The sequence below is a fragment of the Prionailurus bengalensis genome, chromosome B1, assembly GCF_016509475.1.
Source record: "Prionailurus bengalensis isolate Pbe53 chromosome B1, Fcat_Pben_1.1_paternal_pri, whole genome shotgun sequence".
Lineage (NCBI taxonomy): Eukaryota > Metazoa > Chordata > Mammalia > Carnivora > Felidae > Prionailurus > Prionailurus bengalensis.
In genome coordinates this window covers 33,962,846-33,976,591 of record NC_057344.1, presented here as the reverse complement: position 1 = coordinate 33,976,591, position 13,746 = coordinate 33,962,846, and the positions used below count along the sequence as shown (strand labels likewise).

The following is a 13,746-nucleotide window of genomic DNA, read 5'->3' as shown; positions in this document are numbered from 1 at the left end:
AAAACTAACGTCTTTAAAGTTTTAAAAATAACAGTAGCATCTTTCTGAATGAGAAGGGATAGGTACAGTAAATATGTTTCTTGAAAATCTAATCCCTCCCCCAGTTGGTAGGACAGATCTTTCTGTCCCCAAACTGGAGGCTACATGTTGGATGCATGCAGGTGCATAGAGGTACTGAACAAACAGCCAGGTCTTTATAAATGTTTCCTAAATCTGTCTCTTAAGTCTGCAACTATCAAGCATCAGTGTATTACTTGTCCGAGCTGACCCGTTTTCTTTACACCTAAAAGAAAAGCAATTAACCAAATGAGTGGTTTTTAAAGTTATCAATTAGTTTCATCAGCTGAGCCTCTTTTTATGGAAGAAATATTCCATACAACCCCAGTCATAAAATAAACGACAGTGGAACTATTCTGGCTTAGACTGTGCTAAGTTTACCCAGTTTTCTTTCCTTTTCCTTTCCCCCAAAGCCCCTTATACACCTTAGAGAATCCCAGAACTCCGGGGAACACGGTATTAAAATCATTGTACTTGTTATCACTATTGTTTATTTAGACTTCAATTTAAAAATATACCATTTAGTTCATTTCTTTATAGGTTCTTACAGTTTGATTTTTTTTTTGTGCTTTGTATTAAAACTTTGATTCGCCTCAATCATCAATATGGACACAGAGGTGGTGAAGTAGAAAAGATGAATTTCCAAGTTTCCCATCTGTTCTTATGCTTTTGAGACTTTATGAATCAACAAATGATTCTATTTAATCGTATATACTGCTGGCTATCAGATACTCAACTTGATGTTGGATTTTGTCAGGGTAAAGAAGCTGATCGAGGCAAAATCTAATTGACCAAACTTGAAAGCAGTGAAGTACTATATCATAATATAATTGAATGACACTAAAAATACACGAGTGCTGAAATGTATGTGATCGAGTAGTCTGAATTTTCTGGCTGTTCAGAGGAAAGGGAGAACAGTACATTTTGTAGGAGTCAAAAAAAAGGTCAGTGAGATGAGCTGAGCCTAGAAGAACAGGTGACCTTGGACCATCAGAAAGGAACAGATAATTCATTTTTAATATGTAGCCTGGTGATTTTAAGAATCACTATAATTTTCAAACATGAGTGCATGTGGTTCTATCAAAAATTTCTCTCTATCAGGTAGGCATGCCTAGGGAACTCTAGGGACTGCTAGAGGGAATGCCTAGGGAATGCCTAGGGACTGCTACGTCAGTCCTGCCCTACACAGATAGCACAAGTCGTCAGGCATTAGCTGTTCCAAGAAGTGGAATATGTCATATTGGAAATCTAATATAAGAGTTGGGACATAGCTAAAATAAAAGGTCAATGGGGCGCCTGGGTGGCGCAGTCGGTTAAGCGTCCGACTTCAGCCAGGTCACGATCTCGCGGTCCGCGAGTTCGAGCCCCGCGTCGGGCTCTGGGCTGATGGCTCGGAGCCTGGAGCCTGTTTCCGATTCTGTGTCTCCCTCTCTCTCTGCCCCTCCCCGGTTCATGCTCTGTCTCTCTCTGTCCCAAAAATAAATAAACGTTGAAAAAAAAAATTTTTAAAAAAAAAAAAGGTCAAGTACGATCTTCAAGGAACAAAACTCGGATAGATAAGGTAACGGGCAAAATGGAAGTCAGTTGATTCTTATAAAATCACCATAGATTCTATTCGGTGAAGGGACACTAAAAAAATCCACCCCTCCCTAACAAAGTTGGTGGTTTTTCTTCTCTTAAATTGCTATTCTTTCTTTTTCTTTTTCATTTCACACCCTGGCTCCTGTGTTTTCTGGCCGTAGGGCAGGTTGAAGTGAAAACAGGAAATGATGGTTTCTCCTACTGTTTCTTGCCAGGTCAGCACTAGGAAGTGCTAAGGACCTGGAGGTGTGGACTCCAGTCGGTTCCTGAAACCTTCCTAAAATCCCTTAGGTTTATCCCCTGAGAAGGAGACTTACTGTTAATAAAATACTGTGGCCCAGACTAAGACAGAACATTGATAGAAAATCAATTAACATATTTCACTACATGTATAGGCCAAGTGAAGTAAAAATAGGGTAAACTCAAAAGGTGCTGGGAAGGTATTTGAAAATAAAAACTCAACATCTATTCAAAAATGGAAAATATTTTCCTATACTTGGAATTAAAAGATGTATACAAATAAATAAAGCAATACGTTTTCCGGGCAAAAGCGTATGTAAATATTAAGAAGAATGACAGAAAGTTTTTATTATATGTAGATAATGCACCTACCAGGAAAATGAATAAATTATTTTGACAACTATTTAGAACCAAGAGATTTAAGTGAATGATTATAATACCTATATAGGAAGATTAGTAGACATCCTCTGTAATAAGCTATCATGTGAATATAAAATATTCCGTTTACAATATCAAGAAAAATGAAAACACCATGAGTGAAACATAACAACAAATATCTTAGAAAACTCTTTGAAAGATATAATAACAGAAAATAATCAAATGGGCATATGATAGCTTGTGAAATTTGCAAAGTGTATTTCTTTGGCTATCCCAGCACTGGGGTGCAAGAGGTGAGAGATTCTAACTGTGTTAGAGTTATAAAAACTCGCCTTTCAAATCTATGTATTGTGCTAAGAATCTTAGACGTTAATGTTGTTACTCTCTGTCTTTAGGTTGTCCACCTAAATTAGAAACAACCAGCTCACCTCCAATCCCTTGAAATCTCACGCCCTATGTATTCTTCCATGTGCTGGCCACATAAACTCCCAAGTTTTGCCTTCCTTGGGCCTTTTATTAGAGGTGACCACAGACAGCCAGTGCATGTCACTAGCTGCCAGAGTTCCAGCCCTTAGCTGTACCAGGATTTTTCACTGTTGTCAGCATGAACAAGGCCAGGTAAATCCTAAACCTCACCAACTTCCCTGGTAGAAAGCTTACGGATTGCAATCATTTCCAGTGCTAGCTTTTGTGTTAGCTTAGTTGGAAACATGAGTCGAATTTATAACGTTAAGAATCCCAGTAAACCTGGGGCGCCTGGGTGGCTCAGTGAGTTAATCATCCGACTTCGGCTCAGGTCACGATCTCACGGTATGTGAGTTCGAGCCCCGCGTCAGGCTCTGTGCTGACTGCTCAGAGCCTGGAGCCTGTTTCGGATTCTGTGTCTCCCTCTCTCTCTGACCCTCCCCCGTTCATGCTCTGTCTCTCTCTGTCTCAAAAATAAATAAACGTTAAAAAAAAATTAAAAAAAAAAAAAGAATCCCACTAAACCTTATTATATGCAAAAACCATGGGGGGTTTATAGAGGCAAGAAAGGATTATTAAAGGATAGTGGTAACTGACAGAATCTCTTGAGGTGCTAGAGAAATAGGCATACAAGTCACACAGACAGAAGGAAGGTTTCCAATCAGTCCCCAGCACTCTTCTACTACTGCTGGGACCCAGGTAGTACGTATTCCTGATGCTGGACACATTGTCACTGGAACTGGTGCCACTGCAGCTGTTAGGCGTCAAAAGGAGTGGCTGCCTCTATTGTTACCTGTCAACACAATATTCGTTTCCGGTGACCCCCTGAGGGAGGGTGTGTCTGATCACCATGGTGTAAACCATTTGACCACAACTTGAGCTACGGAGGTTGAGAATATAAAATTTTTACATTTTTTAATGTTTATTTTTGAGGCGGGGGGGGGGGGGAAGAGGCAGAGAGAAAGGGAGACAGAGAATCTGAAGCAGGCTGAGGAGCCCGACACGGGGCTCGAGCCCGTGAACCATGAGATCATGACTTGAGCCGTAGACAGACACTCAACCGAGTCACTCGGGCACCCCAAGATTTTACATTTATGTCTTTTAGGGAGGCAGCCTTTGCTGGAGAGGGAGACCCTACGCATAGGAAGGGGGTCTGTTCCTGCAAAAACAGTGACACATATGAGTGAGTAGGGCAAGGTCTCTCTCCTGTATTTTCTTTCTGGAAAACATTTTTGTTTTGTTTTGTTCTGTTTTTCCTCAACAATTCTATCTCATTTGTTTTGTTTGTTTTCAAAGGAATCTTAGGATGACATAATACATTAAGTAGTGTTCAGATTTTGATTAGAGTTGACTTAAATGAGATAATGAGACAATGAGATCATATGAAAAAAGTTACATTTTATGATGCTCAGTATTTTCACCTAGGAATACAGTATGACTCAATTGATTCATATATTCAATTACATTTTATGACAAAGTTTGCATATATCTTCACATGAGGATAAATTTACTAAATTTATTCCGAGAGTAATTGTTTTCCTATTTCAAGTGAGGTCTTTATTTGTAGTAGTTTTAAACTAGCTATTGCCCAAATCCCCAAAAGTCATTGATTTGTAAATTTGTTTTATTGAAATATACATTTAAAAAAGTATACTTATCACATGAATTTTCATCAAATATACCCTCATAATCAGCAACGAGATCAAGAAACAAAATATTGCTAAAACTCGACACCAAAGATCTTGAGATCTACCCATGTTGTTTGTATGTATTAATAATTAATTTCTTTTAAAGCGGAGTAGTATTTCATTGTATGTATGTATCACAACATATTTGTTCACTCACCTACTGATGGACATTTGAGTTGTTTCCAATTTTTTGGCTATTACAAATAAAGCTGCTATAAGCATTATGTATAAGGCTTTGTATGGACATATGCTTTAGGACAAAGACTCTGCCCTTAGAACTCTGGGTGTTTTGGTCTCCTTAGACTCCCAGTTCCATCATCACGACTCAGGGAAACTACTGGACAATGCCTGAGCCTTCCCTCTTGTGCTGTGTCATAGGAAATCCCTCCAGGTTGGAGCAAAGGTAAGGCTCAGCTCCATGTTTCTTAGTCTGGGATCACTGTCCTCAATTGCCAAATACCTAAATTCTTGAAAACTATTGTTTAATGAATTTTTTCCGGTTGTGTCTGCCACAAGAGTAAATTCAGTCCCTATCGCTCCATCTTGGCCTGAAGGTGGAGTCCTGGTATAGTTTTTTATTGTTGTTTTGGTTGTTTTTTAACGATAGCTTTATTGAGCAAGAATTCACATACTATCAGGTTCTCTATTTTAAAGTGCACAGTCCAGTGGGTTTTAAGATATTCACAAAGTTATGCATCCAGCACCACTCATTCCAGAACATTTTAGTCACTCCCAAAGGATACCCCATATCCATGACCAATCTCTCACTGTTCCCTACCCCCTCTCTGCCCACTGGCACTGCAGAGTCCGTATTCTGTTTCCATACATCTGTGCATTCTAGGTATTTCATATGAGTGAAATCATGAAGTATGTGGACTTTTGTGTTCCATTTCTTTCACTGAGAATGTTTTCAAGGATCATGCATGTATGTATGTATCAGAGCTTCATTCTGCTTTATGGTTAGATATTTCAGTATACAGATGCACCATGTTTGTTTGCCTATTCATCGCTTGACAGGCATTGGGTTGTCTCCACTTTCTGGCTATTATGATAGTGCTGTTATGCACATTTTTGTACAAGCTTTTGTGTGGACATATATTTTCATCTCACACAGGTACATACATACCTAAGAGCGGAATTTCTGGATTACATGGTAACTCCGTGCTGAACTTTTTCAAAGAACTATCGTAGATCTTCTAGGGGCGCCTAGGTGGCGCAGTCGGTTAAGCGTCCGACTTCAGCCAGGTCACGATCTCGCGGTCTGTGAGTTCGAGCCCCGCGTCAGGCTCTGGGCTGATGGCTCAGAGCCTGGAGCCTGCTTCCGATTCTGTGTCTCCTTCTCTCTCTGCCCCTCCCCCATTCATGCTCTGTCTCTCTCTGTCTCAAAAATAAATAAATGTTAAAAAAATAAAATAAAAAACTATCGTAGATCTTCTAAATGTCTGTAAATCTTATGTTCCCACCCGCAGTGTATGGGGCTTCCGATTTCTCCACATCCTTACCAGCATTTGTTATCATCTGCCTTCCAGATTACAGCCCTCCTAGCGGATGCACAGCGGTATTTTTTACTGTGGTTTGATTCACATTGTTTCTTGCGTCAGTTTCAGTAGTTTGTTTCTAGTGTTTCTATCATGTTTCTTTTCACTTGCTTTTATGAATTGCTAAAGATTCTAGAAAATGTGAATATTAAATATGAAAATGTGATGATAATTAGAAAGTGTGTGGTAGTGTTTTATTTTATTACTGAATTCAAGGTCTTTACCTTAGGTTTTATTTCCCTCCACCAAAAAATTTCTGCTTAGAAAAAATTCTTCTATATCAAGTTTGATTTTTTTTTTTTAAACAGAAATGTGAATGTGACAATATTACTATGGCCAATTATATTGAATATGTAAATTAATAAAGTTACACTGTTTTTTATTTTTATTTTTTAACATTTATTCCTTTTTGAGAGAGAGAGATGGGGGGAGGGTCAGAGAGAGAGGAGCACCTGGGTGGCTCAGTCGGTTAAGTGTCTGACTTCGGCTCAGGTCATTATCTCACGGTCCGTGAGTTCGAGCCTGGCGTCAGGCTCTGTGCTGACAGCTGGGAGCCTGGAGCCTGCTTCAGATTCCGTGTCTCCCTCTCTTTCTCTCTCTCTCCTCTCTGTCCCTCCCCCACTCACACTCTGTCCCTCTCTCTCAAAAATAAATAAACATTTTTTAAAAATTTAAAAATAATCAAATCATACTTTTATCCCTGAGACAGACAATATCCTATTTGATTATGGCATATTCTTTTAACATTGCACCAAAATTATATACTAACATTACTGATATTTTAAAGTCCTTTTTTTCATGTGTGAGTTTGGCTAGCAATTTGTTATCCGTATCATTTTAAGTGTTGATTTTAAAAGTAAATTGAGTTTCAGATTCACTTTCTGAATTTCTTTCTCCTTTATGTTATTAGAGGGATTGACTTATTTATCTTAACTTTTATAACTGACATGTTTTGTTTGAATTTTTTCTGTGTTACCTCCTTATGCTTTAGACATATTTGACTAAGTTATTTTTTCCTATGAAGCCTGTCTCTGTATTTTTATTTCCTCCTTATCTATGTATCAAAGTCAAAAGCTTCTTCTTAATTCTCTAATGCTGTACTTAAATATTTTTAAGCACATATATCAATATACATTTTTTTCTAATTATGAATTTTATTATAAAATATGTTATATATAAATATAAAAAAGTTTGTGTTAGGAATGAAAAGCCATCAGGACATATTTATGTATTTATCCGTGTGTGTACCTTAACCTTATATATTTGTGCTTTATGTTGTTGCAAAGTCCTTTCAGATGTTTTACACTTTTATTCCTTTTCCCCACTCACCAGAGTATGTTTATTTTTACATTTACTTTTTGTCTTTCCTTGAGTTCTTTTGTTTATATTCTGCCATTTTGAGAATGATTCATTTGTTTATCCCAATTTGCTATTGTTTAGTTATCAAAGAATTTAATTTCGACTGAATTTTATTGTCAGGATTAGTTGTTCTCATTGTCAATAATTTTCTATTTGCACAACCAGTAAACACTAGTCTAATATAGAAAGTGTGTTTGGTTAGTTCAGTTCTATGAACAAAATATTTTTTTTTAAATTTTTTTAACGTTTATTTATTTTTGAGACAGAGAGAGACAGAGCATGAACGGGGGAGGGGCAGAGAGAGAGGGAGACGGAGAATCTGAAGCAGACTCCAGGTTCTGAGCCATTAGCACAGAGCCCGAGGCAGGGCTAGAACTCATGGACCGTGAGATCATGACCTGAGCCGAAGTCGGATGCTCAACAGACTGAGCCACCCAGGCGCCCCTGAACAAAATATTTTAAACATCGGCTACCCTAAAGCTTACTTTAATAAAATTAACAACTTTCTCTGTGTTCTAGCATAGCCGTGACTTTATACAAAACTGCTTTTGATGCTAGTGCTTTAATTAAGTGCAAAACCAGGATCTTATCAGTAGCTTCTAATTTTTAGCAAGGTTATTGTAATATCTGGTATTTTTCACTGTAACATTACTTATTATACAACTTCTGGTTTGGCTATGAATGTGCTTTTTCTTTTTCTTTTTAAGTTTATTTATTTATTTTGAGAGAGAGAGAGAGAGAGAGAGAGAGAGAGAGAGAGAGAGGAGAGAGAACCCCAGCAGGCTCTGCACTGCCAGCATGGAGTCCAATGCAGGGCTTGAATTCACAAATCGTGAGATCATGACCTGAGCCAAAACCACAAGTCAGACACTTAATTGACAGAGTTACCCAGGCACCATTTCAGCAAATGTAATTAACGGTGCTGTGCGTGTCTGTAAACTTGTCTTACCACATGGTGCTGACACAAACTACCAATGTTTCAATTCGATCTGGGACTCCACTGACTTTAAAATGGACTGTTGGGGCGCCTGGGTGGCTCAGTCGGTTAAGCGTCCGACTTCAGCTCAGGTCATGATCTCACGGTCCATGAGTTCGAGCCCCGCATCGGGCTCTGTGCTGACAGCTCCGAGCCTGGAGCCTGTTTCAGATTCTGTGCCTCCCTTTTTCTCTGACACTCCCCTGTTCATGCTCTCTCTGTCTCTCTGTCTCAAAAATAAATAAATGTTAAAAAATAAAATAATAAAATAAAATAAAATAAAATAAAATAAAATAAAATAAATCGACTGTTATTTTATGTACCTATGAGAAAAAAAAAAACTCGCAATTAAACTCTGATACAATCCTGGTTTTCCACTTAGAATTTTTCATTTTATACCTATTGAAAAGGTATATATTTTATATTTACATAGACAAATAGAACGATCATAACCACGTTGTTAGGTTATTTGCCTCTTGTGGCTTAAAACCTGAAAGTGAGGCCCAGTATTACGTGTGCCTTGATATTTGGAGACGAGAGGGAGGAACGTGAATGGCTTACCTGCAAGTTTCCCTTCTCACTCTGCTCCTGTAGAGATGGACCCATAGCCAAATAGGTTTCCTATTACAGAGACCAGACAGTTGCTTCTTTTCCTTGACTTTCCTGCCAGCCCGTGAAGTTCAAGCCAATCGCATCCTCCACCAGGAATCAGAGAGCATCTTACTTTCTTGATACTAAGTCTATTTCCCACAGTCCCCGGTCTTTCACTTTGTTCCCAAATGCAACCCCTACGTGGTTCTGCATGGCACAGCGTCCCCCTGCCCCAGGCTGTGAGTACGCATGACGAATACACTGCTGTTGACCTCATCTGTCCAGCATCATGTACCGTGGTTTGGCCATCCCCATAGCCTTGTGGTAGGGATCCTTCCCACACGCATTGGGTGAAGAGGAGGTCAATAAAACACCTCTGGACAGTAAGATTTTGTTATCGGTGGCAAATTACTATGTACTTTTTTGCAGATAGGTTTTCTGTGAGCAATCATCTGATTTATAAAAAGATGCAACAAAATTTAAAATGACACACAATATCAATTTCAAAGCAACATCAAAAAGTCAGAGAATTTAACCCCATGTAAGTAGAATAAATAATGCTATGGCGTATTGCTATACGAACTGGCAACAGAAAGGGTTGGCAAAGGAAGGCCGAGGAAGTCAACTCTATCTTTTAAGAATGAGAACAAGGAGGGGTGCCTGGGTGGCGCAGTCGGTTAAGTGTCTGACTTTAGCCAGGTCACGATCTCGCGGTCCGTGAGTTCGAGCCCCGCGTCAGGCTCTGGGCTGATGGCTCGGAGCCTGGAGCCTGTTTCCGATTCTGTGTCTCCCTCTCTTTCTGCCCCTCCCCCACTCATGCTCTGTCTCTCTCTGTCCCAAAAATAAATAAACAACGTTGAAAAAAAATTAAAAAAAAAAAGAATGAGAACAAGGAGCTCCATAATCATTGGCATCCACTCCATATTGTAACTGTGGTTAGAAATGTATATGATGGGAACTCCAGGGATTTTCTGAATCCTTCATTTAAGGTCCGGGGTCACGGTGGCCACAATGTAACATTTGTGCTGAGTTACTGTCTGTACTAAGCAGTTATCTACATAGTTGCTATGTGTGTGCCTGGTAATTGTTCAAATCTTGGATCCTTGGCAATCCTTAGAGCCACTGGATACTTTTGCCCCAATTGATCAATTTCAGTCATGACACAGTCAGTTGTATCGGGGATACAATTGTCATATGGACAGTCCATCATTGACTGTATTAAGTCAGGTTTGGCTTTAATGGAAAAGTTGATATAGTTGATATCAACCAGGGCATGGTAAGGTGAGCCTAGCTGTGTGTTATATTGGAAGAATAAGCAAGAAGGATGTTGAGGTACTTCTCTTTCATTGAGTGTGCACTGGGATCTTTCTTTTCTTTCCTTATAGGTTTTAATATACCCTACTCTTTAAGCCTCTGATCTCAGAGACTAAGCATTGGCTTCATGGTCTCATACTTTCTGGCTTTTCTTTTGCTTTCCCATGTTCTTGCTGCACTCTTGTTTCTTTTTTGAATATATTTTAAATAGTAATTAAACTTAACATGTGTAGCACAAACAATAGAACACAGATGAGGTGGAAATAACACAGATGTCTGTGATCAAGTTCATGCTGTCTCAGGCAATGGTAACTTCCTGATGACCCTCATCTAGGCAGAAGCAATTGCAAGAATAACAATAACCAATATCGGTGACGTTAAAATGTAAAAAATAATATCTTAGCATTCGGTCATACTAAAAGCGTTTTGCAATTTCCAGCATCAGTGTTTTTATTATGTTGGATCACAAAATTTGTACCAAACAAGAGCCATAAAATGAGCTGCATTTCTCAAGCTTCTAAAGCAGGGGCTGGCTAACTGAAGCCTGTGCTCTCTAACTCGCTGGTAGCTTGGTTTTTGAATGACCTGTGAGGTAAGAATTATTTTTACTTAAAAAAAAAAAAAAAAACTTTTTAAATATTTATTTATTTATGAGAGAGAGAGACAGAGACAGAGACAGAGATAGAGACAGAGACAGAGTGGGAGCAGAGGAGGGGCAGAGAGAGAGAGGGAGATACAAAATCCAAAGCAGGCTCTGGGCTGTCAGGACAGAGCCCGACACGGGCTCAAACTCAGGAACTGCGAGATCATGATCTGAGCCAAAGTCAGAAGCTTAACTGATTGAGCCGCCCAGGTGTCCCGAGAATTAGTTTTACTTTTTAAAGGGCTGCAAACACAAGCAAGCATGCAAATAAAGAACAATATGTGATGGAGACCAAATATGGACTGAGAAGCCTACATTATTTAATGTGTGATCCTTCAGAGAAAAATTTGCTTCTGTTCTAAAGTAGTACAGATTTGATTGTACTAATCACTGATAGCTATGCTTTTAAAGTTTATTTCTTCTTTTTAATGTTTTTTTTTTTTTTTTGAAAGAGGGAGAGACAGAGTGCGAGCAGGGGAGGGGCAGAAAAAGAGAGAGGGACACAGAATCCAAAGCAAGCTCCAGGCTCTGAGCTATAAGCACAGAGCCTGACTTGGGGCTAGAACTCATGAGCCGTGAGATCATGATCTGAGCCGAAGTCAGACGGTTAACCGACTAAGCCCCCCAGGTACCCCATAAAATTTATTTATTTATTTTTTGAGAGAGAGTGATCAGGGGAGGAGCAGAGAGAGAGGGAGAGAGAGAGAATCCTAAGCAGGTTCCACACTGTCAGCTCAGAGCCCAATGTGGGGCTCAATCCCACGAATGGTGAGATCATGAACTGAGCTGAAATCAAAAGTCAGACACTTTATCCGGCTGAGCCACCCAGGCACCCTCCTAACAGATATACTTTAAAAATGATTGGTTCCATAGTTCTCAGATATTCTTGATTCACTGCATCTTTTGTAGCCCAATCATTTTCAGGGTGTCCCCATGACTAAAGAAATACTTAAAAGTTCTGCTTATTGAGTAGTTAGGTACAAACAACATAATAGGAATTATGTGCTGACAACTTAATAGCAATTGGAAAAGCATGATCCATGTTTATTAAAAGGATAAGCTGGTACTTTCATTTCACTTTAAATAACCACAATTAATATTAGGCCTGTCTAAGCTTCTTAAAGCCTGGAATGAGTTTGGACACCAACATTCTCATTTCCTGCTCTACAGTGATGTCCACTGTAGATGTCTTCACAAAGACGCATCATCAAAGGAAAGTAGCACAAGCCACAGTTGAAATTGTAAGCTACTTCTAACTGGTATATTTCACATCAGATAGATACAGAGTCACTGCGTTTGCCTAGAAAAGCTAAAATATACCGTGAGTTTGTTGTGGCAACCTCTTATGCCTTGGCACACAGTTCAAGAACTTTAGAAGAGTTGATTTATCATAAAAAAGCATAAGCCTCTAGCCATGCCTGGTATGAGAATGATTTTTAGTATTTGTCTGAGTCATTTCATTTTTGTCATGTGATAATGTAAGTATATATGACAATCATAAAAATTTGTTACTGACAATAAGAGTAGGAAATACTTATATGTCAGGGTAATTGACATTGTAACAATTTTGTATAAATATGGTTTATTTCTCAATTTATTTAGGTCCCTTTAATTTCTCTTGTCCAAGTTTTATAACATTAATATTGAGTGTATCAATTTCATACATATTTTTAAAAATTTATCCTATTTATTTCATGATTTTTGTTGCTATTGTATATTGTGTCTTTAAAATTTCACTTTGAATTATTTGTTGATAATTATAAGTATGTAATAAATATCGTAAATATTGTAAATAAGTATTCTAAATATGAACTTGTTGAACTTAACTTTAGTCATATTACTTTTACTGAAGATCGTTTAAGGTTTTCTACCTACATTATTTTTTCTTCTATAAATAAAGACAGTTTTACTCTTTATTTTTCAACTTGCAAGCCTTTTAATTTTTTGCCTTATTGTGCTGTCTAAAACTTCTATCTGCCAATAAGTGTGAGCAGATATTCTTGCTTATTTTAGGGAAGTATAACGTTAGCTATAAAGTTTTCATAAATGTCCTTAATAATGGGTGTTAAATATTGTCAAAAGCTTTTTCTACATCTATTGAAAATATCACATGTGTTTCCTTCAGTCTGTTAATATGATGAATTACACTGATTGACATTGGAATGTTGAACCAATGTTGCCTTCCTGGAATAAACTGTGGCTAGTCATAACGTATTATTCTTTTTACGCTAGGTTATATTATACCATTGCTAGATTAGATTGCCAATAGTTAATATTTGTGGTTTTTTTTTTCCATTTGTGTTCATGACAGATGTTAGTCTGAGTTTTTCTTTCCTGTTGTATCTTTGTCTGGCTTTAGGTCGAAAGTAATTCTGTTCTCATAAAATGAGTTGGGAAGTGCTTCTTAATCTATTTTCTGGAGGAGTTTGTGTAAGGTTGGTCTTATTTCTTTTAAATGTTTCGTAGAATTCGTCAGTGATATCATTTGAGTTACCTACAAGTCTGAGGAAAAGTATATAGATGTATATACTGATGTATACAGTGCTCGCTTCGGCAGCACATATACTGATGTATACATCTCTCTATATCTATCTATCATCTATCTATCTATCTATCTATCTATCTATCTATCTTTCATCTCTCTATCATCTATCTATCTATCTATCTATCTAATGATTTCAAATTCTTTGATAGGTATAGGATTATTTGAGATTGGCTTTTTCTTCTTGTATCAATTTTGGTCATTTTTATATTTCATGGAATTTGTCCATTTCATCTGGTGTTTCAGGTTTACTGGCATACAATTGTTTGTAGTCACCCCCAATTCCTTTTGGATGTTTATAATATCTGTAGTGATGACATCTATTTGATTCCTGATATTGATAATTTGTATCTCCTCTTCCTTTTTCGTGATCA

The 13,746-nt window shown here is 38.0% G+C and overlaps 1 pseudogene; it reads right to left on the bottom strand.

Annotated features, from left to right (window-relative positions):
* Positions 1-9,740: 9,740 nt before the first annotated feature.
* On the bottom strand, positions 9,741-10,337 carry LOC122468666 (annotated as a pseudogene).
* Positions 10,338-13,746: the final 3,409 nt, after the last annotated feature.